This window comes from Aplysia californica, unplaced genomic scaffold, assembly GCF_000002075.1.
Source record: "Aplysia californica isolate F4 #8 unplaced genomic scaffold, AplCal3.0 scaffold00886, whole genome shotgun sequence".
NCBI classification, from domain to species: Eukaryota; Metazoa; Mollusca; class Gastropoda; order Aplysiida; family Aplysiidae; genus Aplysia; species Aplysia californica.
The window spans coordinates 266,931-272,647 of record NW_004798156.1 but is presented as its reverse complement, the minus strand read 5'-3'; the positions used below and the strand labels follow the sequence as shown (position 1 = coordinate 272,647).

The 5,717-nt window shown below is 44.3% G+C and overlaps 1 protein-coding gene across 1 annotated transcript in view; it reads right to left on the bottom strand.

Annotated features, from left to right (window-relative positions):
- Nucleotides 1-2,191, bottom strand: part of LOC101861164 — a 6,689-nt gene extending 4,498 nt beyond the window's left edge. Inside the window, exon 1 of the mRNA XM_035972879.1 lies at nucleotides 2,079-2,191. The gene's annotated coding sequence lies outside the window, so the exon portion shown is untranslated. The remainder of the gene's footprint in view (nucleotides 1-2,078) is intronic.
- Nucleotides 2,192-5,717: the final 3,526 nt, after the last annotated feature.

Genomic DNA, 5,717 nt, shown 5'->3' with positions numbered 1-5,717 from the left:
AATATGTATATATTTGTATATAGTGTGTGCGTGTGTAGAAATCAAATGTATTGTACTTGAAAACTACTTTTCCTTAGAGAATCCATTCCTTTTCCAGACAACAGACATACCAAGGAAGAAGTCCTGAGAATAAATTATTTTTATAGATGTGTTCAAGTTTGCACTAAATTATCCATCATAAATGGATCCACCCCCGCCCTATTTCCAAATTCACAAAATCAATGCGGGGTGTAGCCGTTTGCCACACTGATGACTAGCTATCACCTGTCCGTCGATGCTCGGAGAGGTTTGGACAAACTGCTCGGGGGAATCTGCAGCTGTGCATAGCTGTCCCCGTCGTTTTATGCAAGAAAAATTCTGAAATTATGCAAACTGAGCCCAAAAATGTGAAATTATACGATTCTGTTCATTTTATCAAAGATTTATAAAGGAAAATAATAAGAAATTTGGCAAAAAATGATTTTCAAATTCTGCTAAATTATGCGGGGTGCATAAAAACAATGGGGACGGGTAAAGCTTTTGCCCAAGTTCATGTAACGTTTGAGGCTGGTCAGTTCTCGCTGAGATTGCGCTGTATTCAGGGATATATTTCGTGCCCTTGTGTTTGTTGCAGGGCGCATTCTTTTCTTAAGATGAGTGCGGCTGATGTGGTGGTCCTGTCTCTGAGTTGTGATCCGTGACCTTTCACTTCTAGGTCTGTGGGTGGTTGGCGGGTGCTCTGGTGTGATTTGCTTCTTCTTTCCTACCAAACGTCTATCGTCTTTATCTCCCCTCCTTCTTGTTTGTGTTTGCTACTCTCTTGTAACACCTCTAATCTTCGGCACTTATATGACCTTATTGTGTTTGCAAATGCCGTAAAACACGTACTAAAACAAACTTCTAGGCCTGTCATTCGTCGTTGTAGACGCCCCGCGACGCATGCCCACAGCCATCCAAAGATGTTTCTGGACCGTTGGGTGTTTTGAGCCGCACCTCGCTGTGTATGTCCAGCTTGGGGCATCCCCAAAACTCGCCTTCTATCATTTTCCGAAACACGTTACATTTTTTTTTACAAGTAGAAAAAGTATGTAGATCTATATTTCTGCATGTTTGTTTAGTTGTTGTTTTTACACAAATGGACTTAAAAAGGAAGTATATCATACTCAAATTCGGGGGCTGTCGTGGCTTAGAGGTTAAGGTGTTGGCCTCTCATTCAAAGATCCCGGATTCGAATTCGGATAGCAACGGACAATTTTTTTTCTCTTAAAATGTTCTCCTTTCACATTCTATCTTGCTCTCTAACAATGTTCTGTCGTCTGCTTTCATGGCGATTTTCTGCCCCCACCCCTTCACCCCCTTTGCTCCCTCCTCTGGGCTCCTGACTCTTTCTGCAGCAATTCTACTGTTACTCTTTGGCTCCGTCTTACTGCTGTCTTTCAGCCACACCCCCTGATCTAAGGGTAGGCAAGATTTAAAACCTAGCCTTCTCGGATAAGGGCGAAAAATCTCGGAGGTCCCGTGTGCTAGTTGTGCATGTTAACGATCCCTGCGGGTGGTTGGCGGGTGCTCTGGTGTGGTCTGCTCCTTCTTTCCTATCAAACACCTATCATCCTTATCTACCCTCCTTCTTTTTTATGTTTGTTACGGTACTCGCTTGTAACACCTCTAATCTTCTGGCGCTCATATGACCTTACGCAGTTGCGAGCGCCGAAAAACCTCTACTAAAACTAACGATCCCTCGGTGGTCCAAAATCGATAAGAGTATGCTTCGGTCGCCACCTGGGCAAAATTCAAAATTAATTCCTATCAAAACTGAAAACGTTTGATGTGTCCCGCGCGCCTATATGATCTTATGCAGTTGCGAAAGCTGTAAAATACTTACCCCCAAAAAAAGTCTCGAGCCCTTCTCGATCTTACGGAGCTTTTGTTTCCCGGGACTTTGCAGCAGCGTCTTATGAGCTCACATTACAGGAAAAAGTAGTAAAATAAAACCCTCGCCCCCTGCCCTTTCCCCCAATTGAATGGGTGGAGTCAACTGCGACGTCCACGCAGGAAAAAACAATTTAAAAAATGGAAAAATATTTAGAGTTAGGCCTTACCTTCACATGTGCTGTTCCTCTCCGGCTGAGGGTAACCCAGATCAGAAGGGGGATGCACACTGTCCACAGCAAAAAGATACCTGGTTTCTGAGTTGTTCACGTCCTTTCTTATCCAGTGAATGGAGAGGTCCAGTCCTGTCTATTATAGCCAAGTTGCAGGCCACAGCACGCAGCCATGAGAATTCAAAGTGCTGATAACAAGTATCTCAAGCATTTATTTTTTTCTGCTTCCTGACAAATGCTTATCCTGATTCTGCTTTTGTTGTGGCCCATCATGTATTGCTCAAGACGATCTTTTTTTTTCTTTCTTTTTTTTTATTTGGGGGAGTGGGGATCTCAGAGTGCGTCACCGCTTCTGGGTTTGTTTTTTTTCTTCTTGTGTTGAACGGCGCTCATGACTGCATGGGGGTCATGAGCGCGCGGGACACATTAAACATCTACTTTTCAGTTTTGTGGGGAATTTTGAATTTTGCCTTGGTAGCAGCCGAAGCCTACTCATCGATTTTAGGACTACCAGGAGATATTTAACGTTCGCATCTTGCATGGGGAACCTCCGAGGTTTTTTTGCCCTTATCCGAGAAGGCTAGATATTTCCTACCATCAGATCAGGGTTGTTGCTGAAAGATAGCAGTAATAAGGAGCCATGGAGTAGCCGTAGAGTGGCTGTTGGCGCTCATATGACCATATGCAGTTGCGAGTGACGCAAAAACTCATCACAAACTATACACTAAAGAAAGGCTGTAGATAGAGTAAGGCGTCCAGAAGACGGGGCAAAGGGGAGGGGGGAGGGGGAGGGGGAGGGGGGAAGAGGACCACTTTCTTATCACATTTCTCTGATGTCGTTTAGTTTGCCATTACTTTATGATATAAACATTTGTGTGTGTGTGTGCCATATCTCACTGTGTGCGTCATCCACTCACAACCTGTTGCTAGAGTTCTCGATCCAGCCTACTATGTTTGAATTTCAGCGTCGGTTGCGCAATGTTTCTTTTGTAGCCCTTGTTTCATGGTTCGCTTCCGTCGAGGGAATAATTGTGAGTCTTCTGTCTCATAATCTCATAAAAGGAACTCTGGTGGTGGAGGGGCTATGGATGTTCGCCACTCATTCATTAAGTCCCAGGTTTGAAACCTGAAAACAACAGAAAATTTTCTTCACTAAAACTTTATCCTTTCACTTCTTGTCCTGCTCTCTGACCATGTTCTGTCGTCTGCTACTCCTTGGTTCCTTCTTACTGCTCGCTTTCAGCCACACCCTTATCTTAGAGTAGGTAAGATCTATCACCTTGCCATTTTGGATAAGAGCTAAAAATCTTGTACCCTCGGGGCAGTGCCACTGACTGAAGTGTCTTTAAGTCATTCCCAAAGGGGGGACATATCTCGTTCAAGCATAAAAGAATTGTAAATGGGCTGACTCGTGTCACGATCATAACTGTGCCTGATCTACAACATGGAACTGCTGCTTTTTCTTTCCTGATCCTTACTATTGTCATTTTCCTCTACTTCTTTTGTATGTTTGTCACTCCCTTGTGACCTGCTATTTTGGGGTGCCTTGATAGTCGAAGCAGACCTTGTGCTGTTGAAGCTAGAGAGGTGAGCAGTCTAAGTCTGATTCCCTGTAAAGACTTCTCTGTTGACATCCACCCCTTGGCGCTCATATGACCTTATGCAGTTGCGAGCGCCGTAGAACCCTCTACTATATAAAAAAAAAAGAATCTTGGAGGCCTCCGTGTGCAAGTTCCGCACATTAAAGATCCCTTGGTGGTCCTTAAATCGATTCGCGGATGCTTCGGCTGCCACCCGGGCGAAATTCAAAGTAAATTCTACCAAACTGAAAAATGTTCAGTGTGTCACCCGTGTTCACATTTATTATGACCATCTGCAGGTGCGAGCGCTGTAACATACTTAAAAACAAAAGCAATCTCATGAACAAGAACGCAACTCAGCACCTCTAACCCCCCCCCCCCCCTTACGCGGGTGGTTGACGGGTGCTCTGGTGTGGTTTGCTTCTTCTTTCCTATCAAACATCTATCGTCTTTATATCCCCTCCTTCTTCTTTGTGTTTGTTACTCTCTTGTAACCCCTCAAATCTTCGTCACTTATATGACCTTAGTGTGTTGCAAGTGTCGTAAAACACTTACTAAAACTAAAAACCAACCCCACCCCTTTTTTTTTTTAGAAATGAAATCGCTAGTAGGGTGCCACTCGTGCGCCACTACTTTTTAGGTGCAAGTATTGCACGTTCGTGTTTCTATAAGTAGTGGGGGATTGGCGGTTGTTCTGGTCTGGTTTGCTACTGCTTTCCTATCCAACAGGTATCGTCCTGACCTCTCCTCCTTTTTCTGTTTGTTACTCTCTTATTTTATTATCTTAATGTGTTGCAAGTGCCGTAAAACTCTTATTTAAAAAAACAACAACAACGACAACACCCCCCCCCCCTGGGCGGTGCCACTGACTGAAGTGTCTGTAAGGCCATTCCCAAAGGGGGGACTTTTCTCGTTCTAATGCACAGTAGAATTGTAAATGGGCTGTCATGCTCATAACTATGCCTGAACTACAAGAAGGAACTGCTGCTTTTTCTTTCTTAATCCTTTCGTCATTTTCCTCTACCTCTTTTGTGTGTTTGTCACACTCTTGCGATCCGCTGTTTCTGGGCTGCCTTGATAGTCGGAGCAGACTTTGTGCTGTTGAAGCTAGGGAGGTGAGCAGAGTAAGTCTGATTCCCTGTATGGACTTCTCTGTTGACATCCACCCCTTCCTTGGCCCTCATATGACCTTATGCAATTGCGAGCGCCGTAAAACCTCTACTAAAACAAGACAAACAACAATAAAACAGCAAGTGCGTAAAACTTTTACGAAAACTTTTTTTTTTAAAGCAACTAAATCTCGTCTTAAAAGAGTTGACCATTTTTCGCGGAAATCAGAAGGTATCTGAGCATTGGTGCTGCCCAGATTGGGATGTAATTACAGCCGGTATCCATCATCAATGTGAGGGCCCTGCTGAATCATAAGGGACGGCGTCTCGCCCCACAGAAATCTATCTGAAAGTATTTGTGGCCAAGGCGGCAGCCATTGATGGACGGGGGCCATTAAAGGGGAATAACTTTCAATAAAGATTTGCTTGATGACGCCCCCCCCCCTCTCTCTCTCTCTCTCTCTCTCTCTCTCTCTCTCTCTCTCTCTCTCTCTCTCTCTCTCTTTCTCTCTCTCTCTCCCTCTCTCTGTCTCTCCATCTCTCTCTTTCTCTCTCTTTCTCTCTCTCTCTCTCTCTCTCTCTCTCTCTCTCTCTCTCTCTCTCTGTCTCCTCTCTCCCCGACCGTACATCTATTCTCAGAAATATCTCGATGTCATCCCCTATGTCCCACGACAACCCCCTAAAGTGCTACAACACTGCGCCTATTCTAAGACACAAAACAAAACTGCAAACTAACAAACAATCAAATGAACAAACAAACAAATGAACAAACAATCAAATGAACAAACAAGCAAGCAAAACAAAACTCCGCACAAACAGACACAACAAAGCTGCAGAATTATCAGTGTGACCGTTTCAACATTCCACCCCGGGCCCTGCACAAAGCAACAAGGCTTGTTTTCTTCTTAAGTGCTAACTATCAACCTTCTCTCTCTCTCTCCCTCTCT